Source organism: Anas platyrhynchos, chromosome 1 (assembly GCF_047663525.1).
Source record: "Anas platyrhynchos isolate ZD024472 breed Pekin duck chromosome 1, IASCAAS_PekinDuck_T2T, whole genome shotgun sequence".
NCBI lineage: Eukaryota > Metazoa > Chordata > Aves > Anseriformes > Anatidae > Anas > Anas platyrhynchos.
The window spans coordinates 75,700,623-75,716,396 of record NC_092587.1 but is presented as its reverse complement, the minus strand read 5'-3'; the positions used below and the strand labels follow the sequence as shown (position 1 = coordinate 75,716,396).

Below are 15,774 nucleotides of genomic sequence, written 5' to 3'. Positions count from 1 at the left end.
GAATGTAGACATCACAGTCATTTTCAAGTGGATGCCAACAACAGTGCAAGTAGCAGGGTTAGAATAAACAGAAAAAAGCCACAACCCAAGTGAAACTGCTCGCTTGAAGCACATTCCATCTATGAAATATGTTTCGTCTTCTCTCCCACTGTGGCAGTGATGAGATCCTTAACAAAAAAGGAAATTGGCAGCCTGAGCATTTCAAAAAGCCTTGTAAGACGTACTTACCCACCACAGCATTTTAGCATACAGGTTCTGCAAGGGCCTGACCCAAAGACTGCTAAAATCAGCAAGTCTTTGTGCTGATTGAATGGATTGAATGATTTACTTTTAAGAGCACAAGAATGAGAAATCTGTTGCTCTTTTTACTGATTTACTCACAGCGTCTTTCCCTTTCCCAGATCCACTTACGCTTTATCCTGGAAACTACTGCCATGCGCTGATAAACAGGGGTCAAGTCAATCTGCACACTCACAGTACCATTGAGGTAAATTGTTTGTTGGGAACTAGCAGCACAAATTTCAGGCTATTGGGAGTCCTGCAGTCAGTCAGCTCTACACAGAGGTAGGTTCGGTGTGTGTGTGTGTGTGCTATTTACTTATTTATTTTAATGCTTTTTTGTTTGTTTGTTTGTTTTGTTTCCTTCTTTCTTTCCTGGTTGCTAATAAAAGCCAGAGGGAAACCTATCCGCCTGCCTCTGGTGGGAAGTGTGCCTAACCTTAAGAACTAAAGCATCTCCTCTCAAACCCACTAGCAGTGAGCGTGCTGCCTTGCCAAAAGGCATGTTGCTGAGGCTTTTTTTAAAGCACAAAAAGAGACATTTGCAATTCTTATTACAGTCAGTGCTCAACGGTATCGTGAGGCAAGCAGCCATGTGCGGTGGGTCTGCATGAAGACACGCACAGCTACAGAGGGCTGGGTCTCTGAGCAAAGGGGTAAACGCTACTGATTTCAACAGCGCTGGATGCTGTGAATCCAACACTGCACAAGGGGGAAATTGTACTGGAAAGAGCAGCAACTCGGTGACTCTCAGCAAGCCTGTGCATTCTGACAGGGGACTCCTCGGGTCCCATTTCCTCAGAGAGGACTCGTGTAAGGGCAGGCTTGCGAGACGGGCTCGGAGTCACCGCCGCCTTACCTCACCGCTTATGTCAGCGCGAGGCGGTTACAAAACCCTGCCGCTTCGTTACCGCCTGGAGCAGACGCACGCACCAGCCCCGGGACCTCAGGCACTCCTAAGGCGCCACACCTGGGCGCAAAGTCCCAATAAAACAACAACGAAAAATAGAACGGAAAAGCAACCCGGACCCACAAGCCAGCCCTGACAGAAGCGACTTTATTTTTTGAACTGAGAGCGCCCGGACTGTTTCAGCCTCGGCACCTCGCGCTGCGGGGCGGCCGGGCGCACCTCAACGGCTGTAACGGCCGTAACGGCTCCAACGGCTCGCGGGCAGCCCCCCCGCCCCCTCCCGATCGCACGTGCCCCGCCGCCACCGCCGCCGCCGCCGCCCAGCGCTGTGCGGCACCTCCCAGGGGCTCTTTAAATAGCGTCTATAAATACAACGGCACCAGCCGCCTCCCCATTGGCCGTCGCCGCCCGGCTGATTTGCATATGCAGGAGGCGGGGCCTCCGGGTCACGTGGGGGCGGGGCGCGAGTTGTGCAAGCGCGCCGTGACCCATTTCCCGCCGGGGCGGCGGCGCCTGGCGCTTGGCTCGCTGCACGGCGCGGCACGGCACGGCACTGCACGGCACTGCACTGCACTGCACTGCATCACATTGCATTCTATTGTGCTGCACTGCACTGCCTTGCCGTGCCTTGCTTTGCCCAGCACTGCTCTGTGCAGCTTCATGTTGCATTGTGCTGCCCTGCATGGCTCATTGCATTTTATCGCTTTTGCACGTTACCAGCAAATGCTCAAGCTGTGTCAGTGTGTCTGAGGCTGCTTGAGTCCCTGGCTCCGCGTGGGGTGTGCAGCTGGCCGCGAGAGGAGGCCAGAAAGCACCACCCTGCCTCCTCCAGCAAACAGCGTGCAGAGGGTTCAGAGCCGGGCTGAAAGGAGCACATTTCGCGCTCCCGCTGGCATATTTCTGGAATTAGGTGGGGTGGGAAAGACAAACAAGGCCCTTGAAACTGTGGACGTCAGTAGTGTGTCATGCTAGGGTCAGTGGCTGACAACGAGGGGAGGGAGCGTGGAGCTGGAAGTGCCGGAGGCAGCGGGGCGAGAGGGGGAAGCCCAGGACATCCGTGCAGGATGCTGCCAGCACCCGCTTCCCGCAGCACAGAGCTGCTTCATGTAGCACTGGGTGCTGGGCCTTCACCGGGGCAGCCCCATCACCCCTGACAAAGAAGCCCCACTCTGGAAGCAGTAGCTGTGTGAAAGATCATGAGGGTGCTTTGCAGGAGCAAAATGCGGCCCCTGTGTGAGGAGCGCTGCTCCTGTGAGAAATAATGTGAGAAAACGCTGAGATTCCTTTGCGCAAAGGTCTGGAATCTCGACAACTCCCAGAATTTCCACCGCTGCCCCTGTTTCTCTGCTGGGCACAGGCCCTCCCTCCGTCACCCACTGAAGGAGCACTCCCTGTGCTGCTGAATTCCTCAGGCCAAAGTAGGCGGGGGTGCAGGTGCTTGCCTTTTATTTTCATCTTCTTAGCACTTAGCAAAGTGACTGGGAATTGTCAGAATGTGGGAATTCATCACAGGGCTCAGATATCCAGTGTTTTCCTCAGACTTATGGCACCTACCTCGTGTGCTTGTAAGAGCATCTTGGCTTTCCCTGAAGGTAAGGGGGACACTTCTGGATCTTGTGTCCAGGCAGGAAGACAAACGAGGGCAGCTAAAAGGGAAGAGGGGCAGGGAGAAAACAATAAAATTCTGGTGCAAAACATGCCAGAACGTTGCTGCACAAACAGTGGAGCTCAGGATTTCTGCACTCTCGGTGTCGACAGCATTGCCGCACCAAAGGAGTCAGCACGCTCCCCACCTGCGTGCTGCACTTCCTGGCAATTTCACTCCAGCTGTGCTGACCCAGATCTGCCTGAGGAGCTGATGTGGTTTTGAGCATGATCTTAAATTCACTTTTAATTTTTGAGCAGCTGTAATTAAACACAGCTTTATTTAAACACATCCAGACATGCGCAGCACCGTGCAGCAGCTGAGCGGCTGCTGCCGCCACAACCTGGACACACCGCAGCCAAGCTGGATGGGCCATCGGAGGGCTTGTTCAGTGAGAGAAGGAAGGAAGCAGAGTGAAAAGAAAAAGGAAAGAAAAAGAGAATTGACAACTGCAGGCCACAAGTCGGAGTTGTACTGCTGACTGACATGGTATGGCTCTGAAAAAAGGCAGAAAATGGGTGCACCACTGTGTATGTGCAACTTCTGGCAGCAGCTCGTGTCTTCTGCCTGCACTTTTTTCCCTGCCCTGGCTTTGCCATTTCGGCTGGCAGGGAGAGAAGCCCATACACTGTAGTTCTTGTCTGCCAAAGCAAGCCATTGCTGCATCCTAAAGAAGCAGTTTTGATTCGCAAGAGGCCATCAATGACGGAGGTGACGGTGCATGCAGCACTCAGGGAAGGGCTGTAGCTCCCACCTTGCCCTGCTCTGCCAATGTGCGACAGCCCCAGCAAGGCTGCAGCGTGCCACCGGGGCTGTTTGCAGCACTGCAGCATCGGCTTGGTGGTGTGGCGAGGTGTGTTTGCACAAGTAGTGCAGTCATCACATCTCCAGTTTTCCTCCAGAAGGCAAATATAGCTGGAGCCCGACATTGAGAAAACACAGAACACTAAGGCAGGAAGATTTTGCTGTGATAGTAGATTTAAAGGAACGACAGATAGCATGGCTCTACAGTAATTTATTCTGGTGTAAATTTGCTGCAAATTACTTCTAAATCTGCCTGCTAACACTTAGACCTGTTTTATACTATAATAAATAACTGCACAGGATGCAGATCCATAAAGGTCCAGGCTTGTGATCTGGGAGCAGTCACACCATGAAGCCAGCCAAGTCCTATCAAACCCTATATTACTTCTGGCATTTCTGTACTGCTCTGTGCTCTTGCGGGTGCCAGGTTATCCCGAACTTTATTAAACACCACTTTGCACATTACTTTGAAACAAATCCTGCTGAGACAATAAATAACCAGTCCTACCCAGGTGCACCTCTGGCAAATGAAAACTGCACCAATGCAGAAAACGAGCTGGAGCAGCGGGACGGACAGACAGGCCAGCCAAACACCGAAGCTGGCAGTGGGAAGGACGGGGCTGCCTAAGCAGGGATGCCTGATGCTATTTTGGGCAGGCGTGTGGATCCCTCTCAGCCCTTCCCTGCCAGTCCAGAAGGGCGTGGGTCTCTCATGGGTTGCGTGTCAGACATGCCTGTCTCGTATGGATGTTTTGGGTATTCTAGGATGGGTAAAGCAGCCATTCAGGGGCTGGGCAGGGTAAACTAAGGTGCTTAAAATAGCGCTGCATGACTGCATTTAGGCAAATGAGCATGGCCGTGGCATGTCTGAAACCATGCCCAGTTGTGTCATTTTGATACCTGGCTCACTGCAGAAGGTAGACTTGGATGGCAGAACTACAGATTACTTAAGATGCAGTGCTTAGAAAAAAAATAAGGTCAAAAATTAGTGTTGCTGCCTCTGGAGGTAGGTGGAAACAGAAAGTGTCTTTTCTGGGGGGCTGAGGGTCACAATCTTCAGAGTTCTGGTTCCCTCTCGGTCAAGCCTCAGACAGCTCACACATGAGCAGACCTTGTCCTCAGCCTGACTCCTGCAGCCAAGACTCTGCCTTGTACACTTGGTGCAGACTGAGAGCGCAAACAAGTGCATCAGGCATGCGTGGCTCACTGCTTACTCCGTGGATTGCAAATTGTCTGACTGCATCCTGCAAAGAAAAGGAGAAGTGAGGCTCTTCAGAGGAAGAGCTTGCTGGAGGAACTCGTTGTGAGGCTTCTCCCTGCTCAGTGTCCGCAGCAGCCAGGGAGGGGAAAAGAATTGTCTTTGTATACGGTCTTTATGGACACACAGGATACAACAAGCTTGCATCTGACTCACACCTTTCTTTGTCACCCAAGTGAGGCAGCTCTGTGTGGCCTGCACGCCGTCTGGCTGCGCAGCCGGTAGGATGGCACTGGGACGCAGCTCCACAGGAGGAGCCAGATCCAGACACGCCACGCAGCAAAAACCCTTGTGTCAGTGCAAGCTCATCCCTAAACAGCACTGAACTGTAAGGTTGCCACATTTCATGGGCTTGGAGAGCAGAGCCATGGCCTGTTTGCCACTGTGTGCGTGGTGCACAAAGAAACAGCGAGGTTGGCCCCGGGGGACGTGAGCTGGGCTGTGGGTGCTTGGCCTCAGGGCCTGAGAATGGGCCCAGGGCAATGTGTTTGCTCATACATGTGTTAATCACCGTCAGTGACCTCTTGGACTGTTTTGCTGGGAAGGACGTAAGCGCAAGAATTAATTGTCTGGTGCCACTGTTTTGGCTGCTGATGTGATCTTAGGGGCTGTCACTCAGTTTGGAGGCTTTCTACAGAAAAAAAAAAAAAAAAAAAAAAGAAAGAAACCTCGACCCCTGCCTTGGCAGATGATGTTTGGTGCGGAAACTTCAGTGGAGTACCACCCTGTCCTTCTGAGGTCCTCCTTGCACTATGCTTGCACGTCGGGTTGCTTCTGAGGGTGAGTTACACAGCCAGAAATACCCAGATGATGGAGACAGCTGGTATCCATTGTTTGGCACTGCATGGTCCAGTCCTCTCCTATATCTCACACAACATTTGGGCTCCACTTTTGTCCTCCTCAAGTCCTATTTTAAGGCCCAGGCATGAGTTTCTGTGGGCTGGGAACTTTCCTGCCCCAAACAGTCACCTTTGGAGGTGGGACATGCGGCTCTGACTCCATCTGAGAGGTGTTTACTGCCCCCAGCTGCTCACTGCCAGCGAGCGTCCGTCTGCAGCCCGAGAGCAGGATTCCGCGGCCGCCTGCAACCCGAGCGATCTTGTGTCTCATCCCATTGCAAGCTTGCTTTTTCGCTGGCACTACGGACCTGTGCTTCAGGCCATTTTAAGGCTTTTGGAAGACGCAGACACACAACTACCACGGCTGTGAAAGATCACAGGATGAGTTTGCAAAGAGTTACGCTTGCAGCCGTGAAACAAAAGCAGCAGCCTAAACAGCTATTCAGGGCTCAAGAAGCTACTTGGTATTCAGAAGTCTGCTTCTATCAATGTCACCACCTCCTGTGGAGCCTCATGTCGGTGCTCATGTTCTATGTTGTCATTTTTTCTCCAGCGCAACCCCTGCTTATCAGTGGGGATGTCACAAAATGCTTTCTGGAGGCTGGCAAGAAAGCGAAGAAGGGTGGGGAGCCGGGGAAAGTCACCTGTGACATGTCAACAGCCACCTCCCAGAGCCTTATCATGAGCCTCCCGTGCCCTCAAAGGGTTCTCAAAGCGTCCAGGTGAAAATGAACCCAGCCACACACCTGAGGAGCCAGCATGAGATACAGGGCAAGTGGGAGGAGGGTGTCTGGAGGTCTCTGGGACACTGCACAAGTCTCATCTGTTTTCACCAGAATTCAGATCATTTGTAATGTGCTAGCAATTGTTTTGTGCCTCACCTAACAGGTGGTCTATTACAGTCTCTCAGCTGCAGTTGCAGGATTAACAGGCTTTACAAGCACCATTCGTCTTGGCTGGCAAGGTAATTTGTGTGTGTCTCAAATACTTAAAAATTAGAATGTTCCTCACTGGAACAAAACAGACTTCAGTAACACATGAATACAAAGTGTATTCTGAGGAGAGGAGAGGAGAGGAGAGGAGAGGAGAGGAGAGGAGAGGAGAGGAGAGGAGAGGAGAGGAGAGGAGAGGAGAGGAGAGGAGAGGAGAGGAGAGGAGAGGAGAGGAGAGGAGAGGAGAGGAGAGGAGAGGAGAGGAGAGGAGAGGAGAGGAGAGGAGAGGAGAGGAGAGGAGAGGAGAGGAAAAAAAAAAGAGAGAAGAGAAGAGAAAAGAGAAGAGAAGAGAAGAGAAGAGAAGAGAAGAGAAGAGAAGAGAAGAGAAGAGAAGAGAAGAGAAGAGAAGAGAAGAGAAGAGAAGAGAAGAGAAGAGAAGAGAAGAGAAGAGAAGAGAAGAGAAGAGAAGAGAAGAGAAGAGAAGAGAAGAGAAGAGAAGAGAAGAGAAGAGAAGAGAAGAGAAGAGAAGAGAAGAGAAGAGAAGAAGGAAAAATTGTTTTTCTGCCTCTCCTCACTGTTACTCCGTGTTCCCAGACTGGGAAGTGGGGCCCTGGTCTGCATGCAGGTCGCAGAGCTGCCCCTCCCGGGGAACTGGGAAGTTCAGAGAAAACCAAAGCATTCAGCAGGGAAAGGAGTTCTGTAACATTGGTTTCCCTAATCTGGATGCACTCGCTCGTGCTGCTGCCTCTCCAATAGGTACTCCACCCAGCCCTCAGATAATAATCACAAGCTATTTCGCCGTCTCTGTTTCCTTCCACATTTTTGTTGTTAACTCCATTAGCTGAACCGATAGCATTTGGCTTGGGAGCGTGCGCCTCAGAACAGCTTGGTATTTCACAAAGCAAAAAGCAAACAACAACAACCCTGTGATTTGGGCTCCAGGCTATGAAAATATTGACCCTTGCCTTGCAAAATACACAAGCACATGCTCAACTTTTTTTTCAAGGAGGCTGTGTGTAAGCGTGAAGTTGAGTGCGAGTCTTGAGGAATGAGGGACAAAAATGCACACGGTGCATTGCCAGGGTGAGCCCATCTGACAAATGGATGTGGACATTCGTGGCGTCACGTTCTTAGCAAAATCACTGCCGTACCCTACCGTAGTCCAGGCACTCCCTGGGGGAGGAACAGCTTTGCTGTCAGAAGGCCCAGTACTCCTGTTTTCACTCAGACAAAAATTCCACTGAGAGCACGAGCTGATATGGCCGAGTGGAAATTACAAAACTGGATTCAGATTGGCACACAGAAGACAGTCAGAAATACTCAGTGATAAAGCTTTTTTTTTTTTTTTTTTTTTTTTTAAAGCATATATCAGTTTCTGAAACAGATTTTATTTTTTAGACGTGTTATTTCCTCCCTCAGTTGCTCATAGTTTCCTTCTTACACAGAATTATTTTAGCAGCCCAAAATACATATCTCCCTATGTAAACTTCAGCAGCACATTAAAGAGACGCTGCCCAAAACATTTAAGTCCTCATGAAGTGAAATGCATAGTGCCTGATATGGAAAGTTTGTCTTAGTTTAAGCCTGAATAATTCAATCCTTCTGTCGTGGAGACCTTATAACGTTCCTTTTGCTGGACTGTTTTTCTCTAAGGCTTCCCTTCCTCTGAGTGGGTCCCCAGGATGCCTCTTTGTGGCTTCCCTGCCACATTTGCAGTGTACAAGCAGCATTTGTAGGCAGGACATGGCACTTCCTAGCAAAGCAACCTTCGTAAAACCCATGATGCTTTTCTTCCCCCACCTAGTCATACAATGTGGCTTCAGACCATCATTTCTGGGAGCACCCTGGCACACAACCCTCCTTTTCAGGGACATGTGGAGCTGAAATGAAGAGATGCACTCATTTTTCTAAGGGATAAAAAATTATTCAGCCAGAAAGAAAACAGCTCCAAGAGAATAATAGTGCAGATATACTTGCACAAGCATCTTCCCGCTGTGATGAGGGCTTCTCTCAAAGTCCAGGAATGAGCTTGGTGCCCACCATCACTTGCAATATTTTCTTTGGGGTTGCAGTTGCCCAGGCAGGGCAAAAATGTGCCATGCCCTGGTATAAGTATCCTGCCCAGCTGGCCAACCTGGCTCTGCAGTAGAGACTCTTCCTTTTAAAAGCACCAGTGGCCTTCACTGGCTGGTCCAAATTCTCCATTCATTGATGGCTTTGTCCCTTCCCCAGTGCTCAGTACTGAGGAAAATAATTCAGCCTGGGCAGCAGACATCTCCTCATCCGAGGGCCCTCCAGCTGGATGGAAAGTCATCCACACTTGAGAGCTTTCCATCGGTGTCCCTGTGCCAAGTGCAGGAATTTTCCCCCTCTTCTCTGGAGAGCTGCAGCTCAATGCGGCAGGGAAGGAGGGATGAGGAGGTGAACCAGCCCTCGAGATGAAGCTGTTGTTCTGCCAGAAGCGTGCTGAGAGAGGCCCCAAGACCAAACTGGCTTCAAGGGGGCAAGCTTGCCTATGCAGCCGAAATCTTCACATCAATACCCAGCAAATTAATGCTCATTATGGGCACGATTCAACTCTTCAAAAGCATGTGCTTAATTCGGCATAATTGGAGCAGCATTTCAATACAGCCTTTATATAGACTCTTTAAACCTACAAACTATATTTTAGTAGCGTAAATGTATTCCAGGTGCAAAGAGGAGGAGGAGGCTGACCCTCAGCAGAGTGCAATCGGGGGTGGCAGAACATCTGCCTGCTTGCATTGCTTGGTTAGTCCAGTGCTTTCCAAAAGCTACCCTCAAGACCAGGGTTTCCCAATGGAAAAACCCTGGTTACAATAAAATCAGCAGCATTTTTGCCATTAGTTTCATGGCAGTAGGATTTGACTAGAGTAAATCTATAGAAGTCAGTGAGCATTGTGATTCCGTGAAGAGCACGCAACTGGAAAAACAAAATAAAACAAAACAACAACAAAAAACTTTACTCAAGAAAAATGTATATAAACAAAGGAAGCTTAAAATGTGAAGCCTGAACTAACAGAGAACAGCCCACGTCTGCCACTCTGATTTGTAGGCATGGAGCTCCAAGACAACTGTTGTCTGGACAAGAACCAGAAGTTTGGTCTTCATTTATGAGCTAGATAATCAATATGGGCTGAGGCCAAAACCCGCAATTTTTATAAGGCTGGGCTATTTCTTGCTTCATATTATTAGGCACAAGAGACAGAGCTGACTTAGATTTACAAAATCTTGGCTTGGATGCAAAAAGCTTCAGCATGACTACTGAGGATGAGTGCATTCTCAGTTTAGGGCCCCTCCAAGAATTGGGACATTTTACTGAGCTTTTAAAGCTCAGCTCCAGTGCAGATGCAGGATTAATTTCTAAGACAGCATCACTTGTGTGTTATGTGAAGCAGTATAATATTACAGACAGGGCATTTCTGGGTTTTAGCCTTTTCCTTTTATTCAAACCTAGAGAACAGTGCAATGCAGACAAATCCTGGAACCACTGGCATGCTTTTTCTCAAGTCAGACTTTCAGTCATTGGGAGTTATGTACACAAGCCATAGCGGCTTTCGTCAGGCACCCAAGTTTCTTTGAAAAGTCTCATTCAAAGTGTTTTTCTCTGTGATACACCACTGAAAAGCAGTTGACTGAAGTGGGACAGCACTGTTGGATGCTGTACAGACACGCTGCAGGGCAATTCTGAGTTTGAAGGAAAGAATAATTTTCCTGGCAAAAACTTCAAGGGTAATTGAGACAGAGATTTTGGTGAGAGCAAGAAGAAACATCCTTTTTAATCTGTGAGGTTTGCCCTGTGAGTTTTTCGATGGCATCAGGAAGTCAGCACAGTTTTCCACCTTATCCAAAAGATGGCACTATTAACATTGCAGACGCGCTGCATCCTGCTGCGACACTCCCGCAGCTCTGAAGGCCTTGTGCTGGAACATCCAGCAAGCTCAGCCCTGCTCAGCTCCTGATGCCTCATCTCCCAGCCCACCCAGGTACGGCAGCAGTCATCAAAGGCAAAAGTGAAGCATCTCAGAAGCTCCACTGAAGTCCAGTTTCAAATGTTCTGGAAGAGTTTTGTGTGTTTGAGAGACAGATAGAGGGGAGATGCAGGGGTGAGGGGAAGAGGGGATGAGAAGTTGTGATAAGACAAGGAGCAGATGAGGGGGCTGGGGTAGGAAGCAGGACATGCAGCAGTGGGAAAGGAAAGGAAAAAGGAGCGAGAGAAGAGCAAAGAGATTCACGACCCAAGAAGAAGGAGCAGGGCTAAGATGCTAGGATGGAAAATGCTAAACTTGCTTTGCTCACTTTGCTCATATTTCTCCTCACCCATCCTGCCCAGAACATGCAACTAGTCTGCAGTTCTGAGGAAATGAGAGAAATTTCTAGCAGTACTTTTGAGCAGTGAGAGTCGTGGCCCAGCTGTAGACACTCATTGTAAATAACAAAATGCCTTATCCTGGGCCTTGTGACCACTCTGTGCTGAGTCCCAGGATGCTTTGTGGACCAGAGCCTGTTGTGGAGGGGTGTCACAGAGTAGCGAGGCTTTGCACAGCTGCGGCATGATGGTGGCTAGCAGGGCCCCCCAGCAGCTTGGTGCAGTCCCATTTGGGAAGCAGGGACAGGACATGGAGTACCCTGGTGTGCTCCATGGGACATTCCCATGAGACAGCTCTGAAACAGAGAGGTCTACCTGCAACCTAGAGCAGGAGAGGGACTCTCACTTGGTGAGTCCAGCCTTGTACTCATTATGTTGAAGCCCAGCTAGAGAATACCTTTGTGGATAGAGATGGAAAATATATCAGTTTTTCAGGGGAGCACGGGAACTTTACACAGGAGTGTAGTATAGGCAGTGAGAAATTCCATGTTAGCTTTAAGTTTAATTATACTTCCATCCCTTTCAATCCAATTTTTACTTTAAAGAAGACCCAGGAGGTTGGCAGTTGAGGTTTAATTGACCTATTTGCAATTGAGCCAGCTCATTCCTATGTCTGGGGACTTATTTTCCTAGATTTCAATTCATTGATTCAAGATTTTAAGGCCAAAAGGGACCATTAGATCATTTAGCCTAGTCTCTTGTGTGAAAGACACTTTTCACCTGGACACTTTTCTCCTGAGCTCCACAACATGTACCTGGAGAAAGGCTGTGTCCCACCAAGGTGCTCAGCTTGAAGCTGGTGCTTCCCAGAGGTGGGCAATGAATGCCCTGTTTCCCTTGATTGCTGGCTGCAGCAGATCATCAGTCATCCAGAGATCAAAATGTAAGCATAATCACGATGGTGGTGATCCTGAATACTGCCTGATCCAAAAACATTTAATGAACAGTGCCTGACAGATAGACTGTTAATTTTTTAGATAAAATGCTTAAAATATAAATTGGATTATAAAGTACTTATGAAATGTTAATTTTGCCAAGGGGGCTGATGAGCTCCAGATACAGATAGAGCAGACAAAACAGTGAGAGTCATCATTTGTTCTCTCAACTTTAACTTACATTTTTGTTAAAACTCAAGCCATTTTGGGCGATGGCTTACGTTTGACAGAACTCAGTTTTTAGTTACCCTTTGGAAGCTATGACCGGGAAATGCCCCCATAAGACATTGCAGATGGCTCTTTCCATGTACTGCTTGGCAGATGTGCAGGAAAATTACACTGGAAAGTTGGCTCTCATGTGGGCTTTGTACTGAGGCGCTAATGCATGTGTTGTAATGCTTTGTAACTACATGATTTTTTGGTGCTTCTTTTTTTTTTTTTTTCTTTTTTGAGTTTCTGTGCCAAATTAGAAATCCAGTTGCAAGTGGAAGCGTGAAATCTCACATCTTCACAAGAAGGTAAGCAATGACCTGAATATCTGCAGCCCATCCTGGAGCACCGTACTGCCTGCTGGTGAGGGCCTGGGTGCCAGAGCAATGCTGGAGGCCTCTAGGGACAGGGATGGGGCAGGAACTGGGCACCAGGCTGTCACCTCCCCGCTAGCAGCGCTGCCCAGAGGCCCTCAGCATCACAGGCTCCCTTGCCTTTTCTTTATCAGGTTCTTCCTGTCCATTTATTTCCTCTCCTGCTTTCTGCCCACTTTGCCCTGCCTCACTCTTTTTCCCACTCCTTTCCCCCTTATTTTGTCACCAGAGCTTTAGTGTTGAACAGGGTTGCCTTGCTGGCTCCTGGCTCTTTCTTTCCTTCTCCCATTGTCCTCTTCCCCAGTCCCTTCATGCTCCCTTTATCCTCATGTCTCGTGGTTGCCTTCCCCTGGCCTCCATTCCCCTCCACCTGTCTCCAGACACCTTTGCCTCTCCTGCATTGCCTTTCTCTGCAGCTCAGTGGGACAGCCCCTTCCGTCCTGTAATACACAATAAATGTTTGTTCATTGTCTTTTGTATTATAAAAACAAGGAGTTCTGTTTGAGGAGCGGGAGTTGCAAAAGCTCCCTGCTGAAGTAAGGAGCTGTATAATGCTTGGCTAGACACTATGAAAATTCTTTTGCTTAATGTAACAAAAAAGAGAACCCCCTCCCCTTCTCTCCTTCTGCATCTCAGTTGCCTCTTTTGTTCAAAGACCCTGCTGCAAAGCTCGTGTACCCATCTCCTGATAAGTTGCTAAACTAGTGTATCAACATCCTACCTTCCTGTCTCACGCTGGGCCAACATGACCAAATAAAAAAAGAAGTTGAACCACAACGCTGAGGAAGACTACGGCCTTCATCTTCACGACCACCAGAGGGACAGAGATGACCTCCTAGCAACAGTGCGCACAGTCGTAGAATATACCAGGATGTGCTGCGTAATCCCGGAATTACCAAGATATAAAAAGGGACCCTGGCGGGGGTGAGGTGCGCGCCGTTGGCGGAGCCGAGACTCCCCGGCCGCCCAGCGCTGTTTTGTTTGCTGTTGCTTACTCAATAAATTCCTTTCTATTATTAATGCAATGCTCTCTGAAAATTAATTAAGGGGGCAATTTATAACACCTCCCACCCACTGGCTGAGGAGATGAGTCTTTTTTTCCTCACTAACGCCAGTCCTGGTACCCAACTGTCTGGGGACTAAATAATGTGAAATAACTTTTGATAAGGAAAAGCACCCACCTGTTGATCAGAGTGATGGTGATAGCTGCAGAGGCTCACCAGGGCCAGACATTGGGCTTCCTTCTTCCCTTTGTGGTCCAATTCCCTGCAACAGTATTGCCACCTTCATGTAAAATGTTCTGAGGGCCCAAAGGTTGCCCTGAGAACCGAGGAACTCTCCCTTTCCCAAAACTGAAGCCTGGAGTGAGGTGCTGCCTGCTTCTGGGTTATAGGTCCTGCAGAACCTGCTGCCATGGATGACACCAAGCTAAAACAGCTCTGCAGGAGTCTGAGGCAACTCTGAAGCCTGTCCTGTCCTGCTTTTGTGCTTGAGGAGGATTATTTCCACCCCAGTCCCATTGCTCAGCCCCATGCACAGTAGTTGGCCAGGAAGCCAGGCATGGGGATGTCAGGACAATGCCTGTGCTTAAGGCCTTCACCCTGCAGCCAGCTCAATAAGTTTTGTGTGGTCCCCGCCTCCTCACACCGCATGGGCAGGGTGTAGTGAAGGCCACAGCTGGCCAGGCAAGCCTCTGCTTCGCAGCATATCCTTGGCTCCAGGAGACAAATTTTGAGTTTCTACCTCCCTTGTGTGTCTCACCTGCTCCAGGAGCAGCGCTCCTTGCCCCTGCATCTCCTCGCCCCAGCACCCAGCGGGAATGTCCTGTTCCTGGGGTGGAGATGTGGTACCTGCTCTGTTACCCCCAGAAACACGCTCAAGGGGTACTTGGCAGAGCATTGCAAGGACACGTTGGTGAGAAGCAAGCTTTGTTTTCACTGCAGTTTGTCTGAGCCTCGAAGCCACCATCAACACTTCTCCACAGGCAAGAGGATTCATTTTCATCCTGCTTCTACTCCCCTCCCAGCACTGCAGTGTGCTGCTGCTTTCCAGGGATTTGGGCAATGTGGTGAGCGTTACCTAATGTTTAATGTTATTGATTCTTACTACAGTCGTTTAAAGTACAGGAGTGAGAAACTGGGATCAGAGAAAAATCCGAGGCAAGGCATATCATGCCTGCTGGCAAGAAGACACCAAAATCCTATGAACCCTGATGTGCTGGTCTCAGGGAAATGTAAGGGCTCAACTCTTTGGAGCAGGAATAAGGAACTCCATGACAAAAGCAACTGCAAAGGGAATTTTAAATTAAGTAGGGATTTTAAATTTTAATAGCATTTAAATTTTAAATAGTCTATCTCTCTGTAAAATGAAAGCAATATTTCTGTTCCAATACAAAATGGACCAGATCCTATGCAGCTGTAAGTTGGTGGCCCTCTGTACTGGAATTGAGGGAACTTAATTGATTTGTAGCAGCTGACAATCTGCCAGTTTATGCTCTCTCCTGGAAATACACTCCTCCAATCATCTGTCTGGTAGTGCAGCCTTGATGTTTCATTAATTTGCAAGAAAGCTGCTGCCAGGATTGACACACGCTCTGGCAATGCGGCTGAACAGAAAAAAAAAAAATTGCTCTAAAACTTGTTATCGTCTGTCATGTTATTGAAGCTAATTTAAAAAGCATTTCCCAGGCTCCCAATCTCAAAGGATCACTTAGGGATGTTGTTTTTCTTTCTGTGTGTATGTTAGGAAACCACTGCTAGCATTGTGTTTTCCAGGCTCTGTTTCTTTTAGAAGAGTGAGGGCAAGGAGTCATCGTGGAGGAATGGGAAAGACCCTTCATGCCCTGCCAACACATGACTATCCTCTACACTCAGAGCTTTGTCCTTCACAGTGTGAAATGACTCATTGATAAAGGTTTTCACTACTTCCTTTGGGAGATCATTAAACAGCCTTTCAGGCTTCAATGTTAGGATGTTTTTCTTGATAGTCAGCCTAGACATTGCTCTGCTGTTTCCTCCCATTGCCCCTAGTTACACTTCGTCCCACCCTAAACAACTCCCTTTCCCTCCTTGTGCTGATATGCATATTCTCAGCATATCAGAAAAGGCTGGGGAACCAACACGGAAATAACACATGAGCTGTCTTGTCTGCAGAAAAAACTTGCACTAGAGGTCCTGCCATGATGCTGTAACCAGGAGAGTG

The 15,774-nt window shown here is 48.8% G+C and overlaps 1 long non-coding RNA gene across 3 annotated transcripts; it reads left to right on the top strand.

The window, feature by feature from the left end:
- The first annotated feature begins 8,959 nt into the window (after window positions 1-8,959).
- On the top strand, window positions 8,960-13,593 carry LOC140003150 (uncharacterized). 3 transcript variants are annotated; one of them, XR_011811194.1, is made up of 2 exons: window positions 8,960-12,507; window positions 13,337-13,593. It is a non-coding gene; the product is annotated as an uncharacterized lncRNA (long non-coding RNA). The 3 variants fall into 3 exon arrangements; XR_011811192.1 differs by having other exon boundaries at window positions 13,229-13,593; XR_011811193.1 differs by having other exon boundaries at window positions 13,210-13,593.
- The last annotated feature ends 2,181 nt before the right edge of the window (window positions 13,594-15,774 follow it).